This window comes from Balaenoptera ricei, chromosome 2 (assembly GCF_028023285.1).
Source record: "Balaenoptera ricei isolate mBalRic1 chromosome 2, mBalRic1.hap2, whole genome shotgun sequence".
NCBI classification, from domain to species: Eukaryota; Metazoa; Chordata; class Mammalia; order Artiodactyla; family Balaenopteridae; genus Balaenoptera; species Balaenoptera ricei.
In genome coordinates, this window is record NC_082640.1 from 61,160,288 (window position 1) to 61,176,640 (window position 16,353).

A 16,353-nucleotide genomic window follows, 5' to 3' on the forward strand; every position below is an offset into this window, starting at 1 on the left:
TTTTATCTTATTCATAGACAAATAATTTGGGAGCTTACTAATCATGCCCATAAAAGCAACTCTTCAGGCCAATTAGGTGGCCACACTGCTTACATGGAAAATGGTCTGTGAGCCCTCATGCACAGCTCAAAGGAGTATAAACTGTCTAGTCTTTCTACAGAGCAATCTGGTAATACTTAGCAAACTTAATAATGGAAACCCAAAAACCCACCAATCCCACTCTTCAGTATATATCTCCATAAAATAAAACGAAGATTATTACTGCAGCATTGTTTACAGAACATAAACATCAGTAGGGGAGTATAAGTAAGATGGATACATAGCATGCATGGATAAGAGTATGCACATAGGATACAACAGTCAGAAGTAAGGAACCAGAATTACATACAGCCACAGGATAAATCATTTAAATGCAGGGCTGAATTTTTTAAAAAAGAATAAAATAAGATATACAGTCAATGTCACTTATGAAAATTACAAACTATACACAGAAAACACTATGTATTTTCCAAAGATATAGAAAGATCTAAAGATGTATATTAGGGATTTCCCTGGTGGCACAGTGGATAAGACTCCACACTCCCAATGCAGGGGGCCTGGGTTCGATCTCTGGTCGGGGAACTAGATCCCACATGCATGCCACAACTAAGAGTTCACATGCCACAACTAAGGAGGCTGCATGCCACAACTAAGGAGCTGGCAAGCCACAACTAAGACCCAGCACAACCAAATAAACAAATAAATATTTTTAAAAATAAAATAAAGATGTATACTAACTAGATTAGAGTGGGTGCTTATGGGAGGAAGCAAAATGAGTAGAAACAGGGAAATGACTGGGATAAAGACAACAAAATAACCAATCAAGACATGGGTCTAGCCCTTGGGATGCCAGAAGTGAGAAGCATAATTCTTCTCCTGAAGTTTGGGAAATAGGTAGGGGAGAAAAGGAAATCCAAATAAACTCAACTGGGACAATATATTCATAAGAGCTCTACTTAAACAAAAAACTGTTCTAAGTATGCTAAGACAAAATTAATATAATTTATTTTAAAAGGAGCCAGGAATATTTTACATATTTGAGAGAAAAATTCAGTAAATACTGATTTTTTTTTAATCAAGAAAGTATAATCATTAAGATTATAATCAATAATCTAAAGCAACCATATGACCAAACTGACCAAACTGAGAATTTGATGATTTGTCTGAAATTAATAGGTCTATAACATCCTGAGATTAATCTGAGTACAACACCTGCCATATAAAGACCCTGAAGATAAAATCCCAAACAGGGGATACACTATAACCTGGCACAGAGAATCTACACAAACTCAATTTTTAATTTACACACTTGTCATAGAAATCATGTTACAAAATGTTTACCATAGACCAATTCCTGTGAATGAAATAACATCTAAAACCATGGCATCATGTAGAAAATGAACTTTAGAAAATTCAGTAGGAAAAAAGTCACTGTTCAGTACCCCTTTATTAGTATAGCACTGATACAAACACAGTCTTAAACAGAAGGGGTGGGGAGAAAAAATCTAGAACACATTTCATCCTTGAGATGGACAAAGAGGAAGAAACTATTTTAGCATTTCATGCAACAGAGCTGAGCAGGAAGAGCAAGAACTTAAAAAATCACTTCCCTTGGCATATTGGTCTATTCTTATTAAATTACAACTGAATCTGCCAATGATGCTTTACAATATAATAGATTCTTCAGGATGTTGTTAGCAAGATAATCTGGATTGGACGTGCCATTACACAGCTTTCTGAAACCTATAATAAATGATCTGGGGGAAGAGGGAGGTCATTATTTTTCAAATGTACAAAACAGTAGAAATTTCAAGCTTTTTTTGCTACTGAACCCAAACTATACACCAAAGGTTGTAAAATGAGCAACAATAATCAAATCAACACATGCACAATTAATACAACAGACAAAGGGAGTAGCCTTCTCTAAAGACTGCAATCCTGTGTGATGCAGATTTAATTTAGGCCACAGAAAATTCTACAAAGATCTGACAGCTTCTGCTTTGACTGGATGAAACTTGCTGCATACATTAGCATAAATAGTTAGGTTCAACCCTACCTACACCAAGCAAAATCAAGTAACTTTCCTAAAGCTGAGAGAGGAAGCTACAGCTTTACCTCCACTTTGAATTGTAGGGATCTTCTGATTTATCCTAGAAATGGTGCTCTCTTTCAGAAACTGATGATTATAGTAAAGAAAACCCACAGCTTAAAAAGAGCCCCCAGAAAGAAATCTATAAAAGGTAGGCTCTCCAACTAGAAGCACGCTTTAAATAATTAAGTCTTTCTGGCTTCAGGGTAGCTGTGGAACACCATATCAGTGATCTAATGTCACTTGTGTTTGCATTCTAAAAACCTCACACACACACACACACACACAAAAAAATTCCTAAAACAAAAAATAGCTTTTTAGAATCACTTCAGTACACCTCTAAAAAACACATCCTATAATAAAGTTTAAATACAATGTTTGAGGGTTGAAAAACTTAATCCACAGGTCAGAACTAGTCTGTCTATACTAATATAGGAAACCAAGATAAAATACAACTGTTAATAAATTAATTCTTTAACATTAAATTGCTAATTAAAGAAACATTCTTTCCTACGGTTAAAAAAAAAAAAAAAAATCCCCTACATCGCAAAAACAATGCAGAGTTTTGAAATAAACAAGTTGCTGAAATAGGTGTAACATACACAATGTTGGGGTTTTTTTTAATATTTATTTATATATTTGGTTGCACCAGGTCTAAGTTGCGGCAGGCGGGCTCCTTAGTTGTGGCAGGCAGGCTCCTTAGTTGTGGCAGGCGAACTCCTAGTTGCGGCATGCATGTGGGATCTAGTTCCCTCACCAGGGATCGAACCCAGGCCCACTGCGTTGGAAGCGTGGAGTCTTATTCACTGTGCCACCAGGGAAATCTCCATAATGTTGTTAATGTGAAATTTTGAAACTTGTAAAAACACCATATAATATGATACACAAATATTTAGTAAACTATAAAAACATGCATAGATTTGAAAAACACCAAATTCATAAAACTGATTCCTTCTGAGACAGGGAGAGGGATGAGACTGGGAGGGATGCACAGCGGTCTCAACTACCTTGATTTTATAATCTGTATATTTATAAGGTAAACTGGTAATATTTTTTTGGCAGGCACTTTATATATTGGTCAATATGTTAGTCTTAATATGGATCTGCATGTTTCAAATACCTTATAATTTTTAAAAAATGAAAACAAAACACAAAATTAACTCAAAATAGATCACAAACCTAAATGTAAAACACAAAACTAAAAATTCTGGAAAATAACAGGAAAAAAATCTAGGTGACCTTGGGCTTGATGATGACTTTTTTTTTTTTAAGATTTTTTGATGTGGACCATTTTTAAAGTCTTCATTCTATTTGTTACAATATTGCTTCTGCTTTATGTTTTGGTTTTTTGGCCGTGAGACATGTGGGATCTTGTGGGATCTTATCTCCCTGACCAGGGATTAAACTTGCATCCCCTGCACCGGAAGGTGAAGTCCTAACCACTGGACCACCAGGGAAGTCCCTAATGATGACTTTTTAGATACAACACCAAAAGCATGATCCAAGTAATAAAGAAACCTATAACTTGGACTTCATTAAAATTAAAAACTTCTGTTCTGTGAAAGACATCATTAATGAAAAGACAAGTCACGCACTGGGAGAAATATTAGCAAAAGTAAATCTGATAAAGGAGTGTTACCCAAAATATACAAAGAACTCAAATTCAACAATAAGAAAACAAAAACATGATTAAAAGTAGATGGGGGACTTCCCTGGTGGTGCAATGGATAAGAATCTGCCTGCCAATGCAGAGGACATGGGTTCGAGCCCTGGAAGATCCCACATGCCATGGAGCAACTGAGCCCATGTGCCACACCTACTGAGCCTGCACTCTAGAGCCCATGAGCTGCAACTACTGAGCCCGCGCGCCACAACTACTGAAGCCCATGTGCTGCAACTACTGAAGCCCGCACACCTAGAGCCCGCACTCCTCAACAAGAGAAGATACCTCAATGAGAAGTCTGCACACCACAATGAAGAGCAGCCCCTGCTTGCCACAACTAGAGAAAGCCTGCGGGCAGCAACGAGAACCCAACAAAGCCAAAAAAAAAAAAAAAAAGTAGATGGGACTTCCCTGGCAGTCCAGTGGTTAAGACTCTGTGCTCCCAATGCAGGGGGCAAGGGTTTAATCCCTGGTCAGGGAACTAAGATCCTGCATGCCACATGGCACAATAAAAAAATAAATAAATAAATAAAAAGTAGACAAAAGACCTAAAGACACCTAACCAAAAAAGATATACACATAAAAAAATAAACACATGAAAAGATGCTCAACATCATAGGCCATTAGGGAATTGCAAATTAAAACAACGAGATACTACACCATACACCTATTAGAATGGCTAAAATTCAAAACACTGACAACACCAAATGCTGACAAGGATGTGGAGCAACAGGAACTCTCATTCATTGCTGGTAAGTATGCAAAATGGTACAATCACTTTGGAAAACAGTTTGGCAATTTCTTACAAAGCTAAACTGAGTCTTATTATATGATCTAGCAATTGCAGTCTGATTTGAGAACCAATGTCCACAAAAAAATCTGCACATGAATGTTTATAGCAGCTTTATTCATAATTGCAAAAACCTGGAAGAAATTAAGATATCCTTCAACTGGTAAATGGATAAACTGTGGTAAATGCACACAATGAAGTATTATTCAGCAATGAAAATAAATGAGTTATCAAGTCACAAAAAGACACGGAGGAACCTTAAAGGTATATTGCTAAGTGAAAGAAGCCAGTCTGAAAAGACTATATTATATGATTTCAACTATATGACAGTCTGAAAAAGGCAAAACTATAGAAACAGTAAAAAGATGAGTGGTGGTATCAGCAGTCTGGGGGCAAGAGAGGGAGGGATGAACAGGTAGAACACAGGGGATTTATTGGGCAGTAAAATTATTCTGTATGATACTATAATGGTAGACCCAAGACATTATGAATTTGTCAAAACCCATGAAGGTGTATAACATAAAGAGTGAACCCTAATGCAAACTTTGGGCTTCAGTACATATATCGATATTGGTTCATTAATGATAGCAAATGTACCACTATTCTGCTTCAACCTTAAATGAGTGTACTGCAGTTCAATTTTAGCACTAACCACTCAGAGTTAGTCTAGAACCCACAAACCAAAGGGCATTATCCCAAACAAGACTGCACTTACTTTAGATGCCAGCCACACTTCAGGGGTCTCCAGGCCACCTGCATTTCTAATCAACTGGTCACAAATTCAGAGATTTCTATGATCACTTCAGTTTGATAACTTGCTAGGACAACTCCCATAACTCAGAAAAGCATTATACTTATGATTATAGTTTTATTATAAAGGACACACATATGGCAAGGTCCGAGATGGTCCTGAATGAAGGGCTTCCATGCCCTCTCCCCATGAGTGAGGGTGCATCGTCCTCCCAACACATCAATATCTTCACCAATCAAGAAACTCCACTGAGCTTTGGTGTCCAGAGTTCTTATTAGGGTTTCATTACATAGGCATAATTGATTAAATCACTGGCCACATGATTAAACTCAATCTCCAAACCCTCTCCACCTCCCCAGAAGTCAGACTGGCCCGAAGTCTCAACCCTCTAATCATGTGGTTGGTGTTTCTGGTGACCAGGCCCCATCCTGAAGTTACCTAGAGGAACACCATGAATTGCCATATTAGCATAACAAAAGCACATCTCATTCATCCAAAAACTAAGTTAATACCCTCACTATGCAAGAATCTTCTCTTAATTTTTTGACAAAATATTAAAGTAGAGTTTAATGACACAAACTCTTTTAGCTTCCTGAGGCCAGTGATACAAAAGGGATGAAAGGAAGGGAGTACCGACTAGAAGGCAACTTTCAAGGGGAGCACAGTTCACAACTAGCTCAGATTGGAAATCACATCAAATAAAAGTTATCAAAAAGAATCAAGGGGCTTCCCTGGTGGCGCAGTGGTTGAGAATCTGCCTGCTAATGCAGGGGACACGGGTTCGAGCCCTGGTCTGGGAAGATCCCACATGCCACAGAGCAACTAGGTCCGTGAGCCACAACTACTGAGCCTGCACATCTGGAGCCTGTGCTCCGCAACAAGAGAGGCCCCGATAGTGAGAGGCCAGCGCACTGCGATGAAGAGTGGCCCCCGCTTGCCACAATTAGAGAAAGCCCTCGCACAGAAACTAAGACCCAACACAGCCAAAAATAAATATAATAAATAAATAAATAAAAGATCACTATTAAAAAAAAAAAAAAAAGAATCAAGAGAAACCAATGCCATGTTTGCTAGCATTGAGGCATATGTCAATATAAAACCCAGAACTGGCATACTGTTAATATAAAACCCATTTAAATCCATTTTTTAAATGCATACACTGGTTACAGCACATAACAATGGTTATGGTCTATCATGATCAAATGGAATCCATACTGAATGAATTAACAGTAGGGGAATAAAATGGAATGTAAATCAAGTTGCATTCTTTCCAAAACCTGCCCCTTTCCATAGAGTTAAGTGAAGGAGCAAGGACTCAAAAACTATGTCACAAACCAAAGCGTTGAGGGTCAAAAATTATATTTTATAGAACTGTCATTTTCCTCACCAACACCAATAAATAAGTTATTAAATCTACCCTTTCGGCATAATAAAGTCATTTCAATAGAACTAAAAGTTCTACAGTTTCAATGTCAACTCTTCTGAAAATAAACGTTGCTACCATGCCTCATAATTCAAATTGCAGCAGCAGGTCATTATTCTGTTTTATTCTGTTGACACATTTTAACTCATTTTATAAACCAAGAATTTGTTTCTGTTCTATAATCCTAGAAAAAAATGTTTATGGGAAGGCAATTTCATTTTGCTAGGTTGACAGTGACAGTCCCTTGGGGGAGAGGCCAACTCAAGCAGGACTGAAGCAGCTGTTATGAGCCAATTTTCCTACCTGTTAGTTGCTTTTGTGACTAGGCTGCACCAGCTCAGACATCCACCTGGCAAGCAGTAGATAAATCGAAATAGTCATATCTCAGGAGTTTTGAAAATCAGAAGGCTTTCCCCTTTCCTCTGAAAGACTTTAACTAGGGAACAGAACAGCAAAGGAAGAGAAAAACGTCAAAAGTACATAAACATTAATTACAAAAACACTCATTGTACCTTCCTGATTACCAAAAAATAAAGAAATAAAGAAAAGAAAAAGCTTAAAAAAAAAAAGAATTTTATAAATAGCCAATAGAAAAAGCATTCATTTGGTCATTCAACAAATATTAACTGGAATGCCTACTATGGCAGACATTGTTCTAGGTGCTGGGGATACAGCATTAAACAAAACAGAATGTCTATGTCCCCAACAGAGGAGATAAACAAGAAATAAATAACTATCAGTTAGTCATTAGGTGCTAAGAAGAAAATAAAATATGGCCATTTGATAGTGTCGGAGAAGCACTAATTTATAGTGAGTTGTCAAGGAAAACCTCTTTGAAGAAGGAACATTTAAAGCTGAGACTTAAAAATGACAAGAAGGATATAGCCAAGCAACAGTCTGGGGGAAAACGATTCCCACAGAGCTACAAGTAGTAGAAGTCCCTGAAGCTAGAATGACTTTACAGAACAGAAAAGAAGGCCTATGTGGTTGGAGTTTCATGAATAGGGTTAAGAATGACAGCAGATAAGGTCTCCTTCAAAATGCCACAGCCATTTCAAAGTCATCAGTTGGGAAGATAAAAATAAAACTGTGACCAATGAGCTATTCATGAGAACTCACTTTTGGACTAGTAATGACCACCAGGAAACTGTCAATAGAAAAAAAGAGAAACATGAGTTAAGGAATGTCCCTAGGGCAGAGGTTTCTGAATCACAAAGGATCAGCATCACAGTCTTAGCTGAACCAGTGTTTCAGTCACTCTAAGAGCAATAATTTTCCAAGTAAGATCAATATCTAGGGCTGGCATGTTAAAACACAGAATTCATAAATGAACTCTAGACAGAAATGAATGTTTCTGGACATGCTTGTCCTAATCCCTGTCAGACCTACTTATTTCAGATAGTCCAGAGATAGATCTCTTTTTAAAATTTAAATATAAACAATGGATACCATAAAATAATACCTGCCTAGAACAGAAATTTTTGAAAAGTTTGCCACGGGTAATGCTTTTCCTAGAATCACAAATTAGGATTTTAAAAACCAAAAAAATTTAGTAAGTACTTAGATCACCTGTTTTCCTTCTATGGTAAGCACAAAATAAGTCTTCGAGTTTAAAAGCATCTATAACATTAGACGATGCTATATATTAAAAATAAAATACATCTATTAAAATAGAACTCATCTTATTTGAAGGACAAACTATATGTTCCAGCACTGAAAGATTCCCGGATATACGGCACTGCTGTATAATGCCAACAAGATTTTTTGTAATGGTGCTATAATGTAAAAATTCCCGAACCATGCTTACTGCTATTGAATAGACACATTTCTCTTCAAAAGCATTTTGGTAAGGCTCTATTCATTTTAAGAAAAAAGAATAGAAAAATAATGGAGATCAAAAGCTTGCTTTAGATGAGGTATGTGGCAATGTGTCTTCAAGCCACATGCTATTAAAAAAAAAAGAACACTGGCATCTAGAATCCTACCTCTAACACTAAACTGAACCTCAGTTTTCCTCATCAGTAAAATGAGGATAATACCAACTACTTTCACAAGATTGAGAGGAAGATTAAATGAAACATAATAGGTGAAGATTAATGCAATCCAGTCTTAAACGGTAATCACAATATCCATTAAAGGAATAGGGGCAAGCACATGTTAAAAAAAGAGAGAGAAAAAAATCATAAATTACAGGTTATAAGCAATAAATACAATGTAAATAGTACTCCTCCAGTTGAATATACTACAGGCCAAACTCCTCTGTTTTACCTATAAAGAAATAAAAGCTCAGAGAGGTTAAGTGACCAGCCCAAAGTTAAAAAGCAGGCAGAAAAGGGGCTAAAATCTTGCTGAACTACTAAATGTGGCATACATTTTATAGAGCGCTTTCACATACAAGATCCAATTGATCTTCACTATGAGGTAGTTAATTTGACTCATGAGAAAACCCAAGGCACCAAAGTTAGCTAGCCAGTTAGTGATGGAACCATGAGTAAAACCAGGGACACTGAATACTGCTTCTCTTAAGAGAGAGATTGAAAGCCTTTCTTACTCATAACTTGACTAATACAAAAAACTATGCCTTAGCAAGCAATCACATTCTTGTACTCAATTAATAATTATGTTAAAGTCATACTACAAAGACATAAATGTTTCCATTCTGTATTTAATAGAATCAATCAGCTTCTTAACATAAAAATGCTCACATCAAAGACAAGTTTTTTGACATATTTCCCAAACTAAAACCTCAGTAGATACTGGTTTAGTGCACGGCAGCAAGAATTATTTTTATTCTGTTTGTTCATAGATTATTTAAACAAGACAGCTGGGTTAGTGAGTTGCTGAGTATTTTATCATAATCAAGCAGTACGTTGTTTCTATCATTGATGACCCCAATATTCACATTCTTAAAAATTACTTAATCCTTTAAATTGCCCTTTCTTTCATGTAAGATTCTGTAGTTAACCCGTAGGTCAATCAGTTCTTGTACTTAAGATGATTCACTTTCATAAAATAATTATGCTACAAGTACTGCATTATTATGCAGCTGAAGGGACAGGCTGGGAAACTGATTAAAAGGACTCAAGTGGAGATGAGCCAATTGAAAAATACAGCATCTAAATAATAGTTACATTTACAATATATTTTTCTGAATGTCATTAAAAATATATATACATCTGCTTGATATTCCAAATTCTTGCTTTAAAAGGGATCAAGCTTTGAAGGAAGATTTCTAGGTTTAACAAGAGAACATGGCACAGCAATGTAGGAGGTCAGAGCTCAGCTACCATGAAGGTTTTCAGACCGTTTGTGCAAATAAGGGCGTGTTCCCTGAGTTCCAAACAGGTCTCTGCTCAAAACCACTTTCAAAGATGTGAAAATGGAGGGCCAAATGCATAGAAGTAATTTCTGAGTTTTGCAACTAATAACTGGCAACATTATTTTTGGGTGAGTGAGAGAAAAGAACCATTACATTAACACACAAATGAGCAGCAATCACTCACACTACCTTCCTATGAATAAGAGAAGAATAAACATATAATTGGGGTGGGGATCAAGCACTTGAAATAGTTATGGCCAGAGATTACCATCAAAGTAACTGCTTAGCTCAGTTCATAAGACTTCACTTGGACTCATCAAGGATTGTCATCCAAAAGGCACAGTCTGAATGTACTAAGCTTTCTGGTGAATTGAGATTGTGCATACACCTTAAGGTACATTGTGCTTGCCTGTCTTCTGAGCATTTTTAAAACTATATTTGATAATAATGCAATTTTGAATCCCTTTTACCTAGTGTTAATTTTATAGTATACTTTTTAGGTAGACAAAACACTCAGTAAATGTGTTAAAGATTCAATTGATAAAACAAGGCCCAGCTTGTGAAAAAGCAACACTACAGACACTACAGATAACACTTGATCCTCACAGCTTCCTCAGCCATAGCTCTAAAAAAGCCACACAATTCAGAATGATCATGCTGAAGCATCTTATGAATTAATACAGATAAATTCCGTATTAATCCATTTTGTTCTGTATTAAAATTATCTAAAATTGATACTTTGAAATTGACTGTTATGTAGCATAATCAATAATTGAAATACTCCATTCCTCAATCACCTTGGTTATGCAGGAGTTTACTGCAAACATAGTTCTCTAGAGCAATTCACATTTAAAGTGTTCCACTAATTACAGTCTTCATTCAACACACATTTATTAAGCACTTATTGTGTACCACGCACTAGCAGTACAGGAACCAGCATGCTGAATCAAATTAGCCCTTGCCTTTGGAGGCAGAGGGCATGGCTTACAGAAAGGCAAATATTACATAATGCAAAAAGTGCTATAAAAGAAATGTGTACTAATCACTGAGCGTTAAAGGATTAGTAGGAGTTTGGTAAATATACTAGATTGCTCATGAGGAGAGGGGAGTAGGACAGACCTACAGCCTGTGCAAAGTTGTATAGGTAGAAAAGAGTACTTGTTTGGCAGGGCAACAACAGAGCTCAATAACAGCAAAACTAAGCAATGACCAGAACAGGGCACAAAGGATCTTCAACAAGCCATGTCAGGAGTTTAGCCTTTATCTCAATGAAAATGTGAAGCACTAAAAAGTTTCAAGCAGGGATGTGATAATGATTTTGGTTTAGAGAAATCCTTCTGGCTATACAACAAAAGGAAGGAATAAACTTGGAGGCAACCAAATCTAGTAGATTTATTAAAAGACTATTAAAATCACTACTACCCTTAGATCAAGGCAACAGGATCTGGCCTTCCTGTGGCCACACCTCTCTCCATGTAATGAGCAGAGAAAAGGGCCAAGAGGAAGTGTCACTTTACTTGGTCTCACCCCAAGAGACCACTTTCCACTGACCTGGAATCCCAGTACTCCTAGCCTAAATGGCAGAGCCCATTTCCAGGAAAGGTCCTCATGCAGGTATGTGCAACCCTAGGCCTGAAAGGTAGCCAAAGGGCAGTTGCTGAGGGAAGATAGGGGCTGTGGAGAAACCTTAGACATTTTACCACAATTTTAAATATATATATGTATGTATATATATAATATTTGTAATATTGTATATATTATAAATAAACATTTAAGAAATATTTTATTGCGGTAAAATATATTTTATAATATATAAGTATATATATACCACAAGTATATATAATATATACAATATTACAATATTGCATATATTATATGCAATATGGAAAATCAGCAATTTCATACCATACTCATGTATAAATGAATATTTGTGCCTAGAAACATAAGTTTTTTAATGATATATAGTCCTGATCAGAAATTCTAAATTTTTTAATTTTTTGAGAATTTCTGAAGTAATTCTCTGACAGACAGAAAATATTTCCCCTATAAAACAGACATACTAAAGTCAGGATCAACGTACTAGAAAGTCAAAGCAATTTGAAGATAGATAAGCCAACCAGGTGTTGATAACAGGCCGGTGAAACAAAAAAGAAAAATCATTTAGTGAAGGATTAATGTGTGGCTAAAGGCAGATATTTGTTATACACAAATGAGCTACTGTATTGCACAGCTCTTCTCATTAGTGTACAGAGATGCATTACCCTCACATTAAATAAAGGCTCAGTGAGCAAAACACTGTAGCAAGCATCTGTTGGCTAATGACAAAGAAAACCATAGACCCTTTGAGGCCAATTTCCATCCAGCTGTAAGCATGGAAGCAGCAAACACACCTACTGCTTTTCAATATCAATCTCAAATAACCATGAAAAAGAAGCTCCTCGGCTTTCATGTTATTTTGTGGCAAAGGCATTACAAGTATTAATTACATACGCTAAACAAGACACTTAGAAAAAGTTAACTCTAAATAAGCAGATATCGAAATATATAACTGCATTTTATTCTCATTCCGCCTTTCTTTGTCTCCATATCCATAGTAAGGAGAACTGGCCTACAGAAGGCACTAAACAAAACTGTAAACTAGGCAAAGTTTGTCTTCTGCATCCAATCACTTACATTACCAGTTACTTTTTTCTGTCTTTATTTCGCTACCTTTTCCTGCCTACCCTAACCCCAACATTCTTAGATTTTCCAGTACCTCTGCTGTTATGTTCTCTGAGGCCCGCCTTGGCCTCCCTTGCTCCTGTGTTGAATTTATTTATCTATATTTTTCTCAATGCATGTGACCTGATAAAAGAACAGCACCTGCAAACATCCATAACTCCTTTCCTTTTGCCTCTCCTTCCATCCAGGACTAATGCTTTCACCTAAGCTCAAGACCACACTCTCTCTTGCCTTCTCAGAAACCTTTTAAATACCCTTTATCTTACCAATGTACTCAACTTTCTCTCTTCACTAGTATCTTTCCTTCATTACATAAACATATTTAAGTCTCTACCTAAAAAAACAACAAAACCTTTAACTTAAAAGGCAAATAAATCCTACTATATGGAACTTACCCTATGGTGTCCTCCCTTTCGTCTCTGCCCTCATGCAAATTCCCTCTCCAGTCCACAGCAATACGACTTCTGCTAACACCATTATATTAATCCAAGAGTTCTTAACCTAGGGCAGTAGCGTCTGTGGATAGAATTCAGAAGATCCATGAACTTAGATGGCAAAATAAATTATTTCTTTATTTTCTCCAAACCTCTAAAATTACTAATATATATACTGTACTTACAAATTTACTAAATTACTATTGGCCTGCCACTATATCTGTTGTGTAGTATGTTAAACAAGCACATATTACTTTATCACAATTTGTTTGGTAATGATATTTTAGTATAATTGCTTTCCTTTGTAATCCTATGTATTTTATTTTATCCATCTGTGGCAAACTGTATTTTCCGAATATGCTGCAAAAATATCTCCCATTCCACATGCTCTTCTATGATGTAAATTTGCCACTTCCCCATAAAGAGGTAGAGCTTAATTCCCTTCTCCTTAAATCCAGAGTGGCACTTAACTTGCTAGTAACCAAGAGAGTGTGGTGGAAGTGACACTGAGTGACCTCTAATGCTGGTTAAGGAAAAGTCATGCAGGTTCTGGGACTAGGTTTGGGGAGATTTGTTAAACAGCGATTAACCAGCGATTACCAGAACATAATTCGGTACCTGGAACTAGAGTACTAACATAACAAAAACATGTGATACTGGCTTTGGGATTGGGTGGTAGACACAAGGTGGAAGGGCCCTAAGAATCTCATTAGCAAAAGCTTGATGAGCCTTGAGAAGGCTATTGGAGAAGCCTTAAAGGAGAGTGAGTAAAATGCTCTCAGAAGCTGGAGGAAAGAAGACCCTTGTTATAAAGTGGCAGAAATTTTAACAAAACTGTTGCCTGTGCTAAGTTAAAAAGAAGAAAATGTTGATAATGAACTGTTACTTCTAGCTAAGGTAATTCCCAAGCAGAAGGTCCAAAGTGTCAACTGATTTCTTTTATATGTATAGTATTGTAGAAGGTACAGATAGAGAGATGAGTTAAAGAAAGTATTCTGTTTTCAAGCAAAATTTAAGGAAATATAAAGGAACCAGCAATTGCTGGGTTCAAAAGTAAAACTATTTTCATCTACAATCTCTCCAAGCAGAGAATGCTCAAAGTAAGAAAAGGTCTGAAGACAAAGATCAAATAGAGGGTGCTGAAAGGAAAATCTGGTCTCCAGGAAGAGAGGAAGCCACCGGTGTTACTGAAAAATCCTTTATTAACACCTGGTTTCTCCTTGATCTCCTTCCCAGTGCCTTTTTCTGTATTTGTCCACTAAAACTAGATGTGCCCAAGGCTTTTGTACTCAAATCCTGAGCAATTTCTTCTTCAACCACTCCTGAAAATCTATTAACCCAAAAATCTCTCTCTCAAGCCCCCACCTCTCTCCAAGAATTGTAGACAGATCTGCACATCTCCACTTGAATATCTCAGAGAAACCTCAAACTAAATTATTTCAAAACCCTATCCATCCCTACTCCACAAGTTCTTTCTATACATGAACATGCACTGGGAATAAATAGCGCTACCATCCATTTAATTGCACAATGTAGGAGTCATCCCTGATTTCTTCCGCTCCTTCTCCCTGCCCCCGTCCTCCCCCAACCAACAGTTAACAATATCAGTCATCAAGTTCTATAGATTCTACCTGCTAAACCTCTCTGGAGTCTACCCCCTCTTCAGTTACATCCTGTCTGGACTACCTTCCAAGCAGTCTCTCCGTTCCAATATATATTTCATACTATTCTCAAAATCACCTTCTTAAAACAAAATATTAATCATGTTAATCTCCTGCTTAAGACCCTTCAGAGATCCCTATCAAAACCTTTTGACATAGCTTACAAGTAAGTACTTTTCGATCCAGCCCTCCCCTACAAACTGCCCCCACATACCATTTATTCTAACTACGCCAAAATAAGGACCCAACATGATTATGAGTACATACTTTTCCCCCTAGGATGCAACTCCTGTTATGAATCTTAAGTACTTTGCTATGTATTTACTGCTTCAACAATTATAGAGCACCTACTCTGTGGCAAATCTGGCAGGATCTATGCCAGGGCTAGGAATACAAAAACAAATGAGAAACAGGTCCTTGCCTCTCCCCTGGAAGCACACAGAAAGAAGGAAAATAAGTACAACACAGGGATTTATAATGGAAGATAGCATGATGTGGTGGACTGACTATTCGAGGAGGGCAGAGAGGTAGAGCAGACAGTAAGAAAAACAACAGGATAAATATAGTACATTCTCCTGGAGCAGCAAGTCTCTTTGATGTAAGTAACTTAAAACATTTTAATATTAATATACTCATTATAAGCAGAATACAAATTACATGAAAGATGCAATAAACTACTTTAAAATTCATGGGCCATTTTGGGTAAGAATGACTATCCAGAGTTAGAATTTAAAGTAATATGACTAAGCAGAAGGATAGCCGTGTTAAGTCAGAGACCCTCTTAGAATTGAGCAACTCACACCACCTAAAGGCTGGCTTTTTGGCTCCACCTATCCAAAAACCCAACACTGGCTGGGTGAAAATTCAGTGAAACACCACTGGATGGTCAAAAAGATTCTGTAGGACTCTGTTACAGCCAGCCTACACCTCTACACAGCCTCTATAGGGGGCTTCAGACATGGCAAGAAGGCTTGCAGGTGACTGAGGAATCCTCAACTTACTCACTTGCTCGGTCAGATTAAAGTCACCTGTAATTATACAAAGGAAGTCTAAGAAGACCAGGAAAAATTATACACTGGCTCCAACTCCTACAGAGATGCTTAGTTAGCAAAACTGCTGATGCCCTTTCAGAAGATCAGCCCTTGGGGAAGTTACACAGGAAAAATGGAGAGACCTATGAGAAACACCTGCGGTGACAAGGACCCATTTTGAACTGGTATGTGTGGAATGGTGGCTTTGAGGCAAGAGGCAGCCCACCAAAGCCATGGGATAACAAAACAGAAAAAGAACTACTGAAGTTCTGGTTTTGCTTTTCTTGTGTCCCAGCAATCATGTGCACACGACATGGTCCCACATATGGGACAACCTCTGGTCTCTGGTCCTCAGGAAAATAGGAGCTGAGAAAAACAGCTGGATACACACTAACCTCCCCTGGCTGCTTCTTCACATCACCCTCTGCTCCT

At 37.2% G+C, this 16,353-nt stretch overlaps 1 protein-coding gene across 9 annotated transcripts in view; it reads right to left on the reverse strand.

Moving 5' to 3' along the window:
* Positions 1 to 16,353, reverse strand: part of PEAK1 (pseudopodium enriched atypical kinase 1) — a 298,094-nt gene that overhangs the window by 218,760 nt on the left and 62,981 nt on the right. For 4 of the 9 annotated variants that reach the window (XM_059912702.1, XM_059912705.1, XM_059912707.1 and 1 more), the window contains 2 exons: positions 13,191 to 13,311; positions 7,059 to 7,191 (listed from right to left, as the gene is read on the reverse strand). The exons of 2 other annotated variants lie outside the window; for them this stretch is intronic. The gene's annotated coding sequence lies outside the window, so the exon portion shown is untranslated. The remainder of the gene's footprint in view (positions 1 to 7,058; positions 7,192 to 13,190; positions 13,312 to 16,353) is intronic. 3 more of the 9 variants (XM_059912708.1, XM_059912703.1, XM_059912704.1) reach the window with 3 other exon arrangements.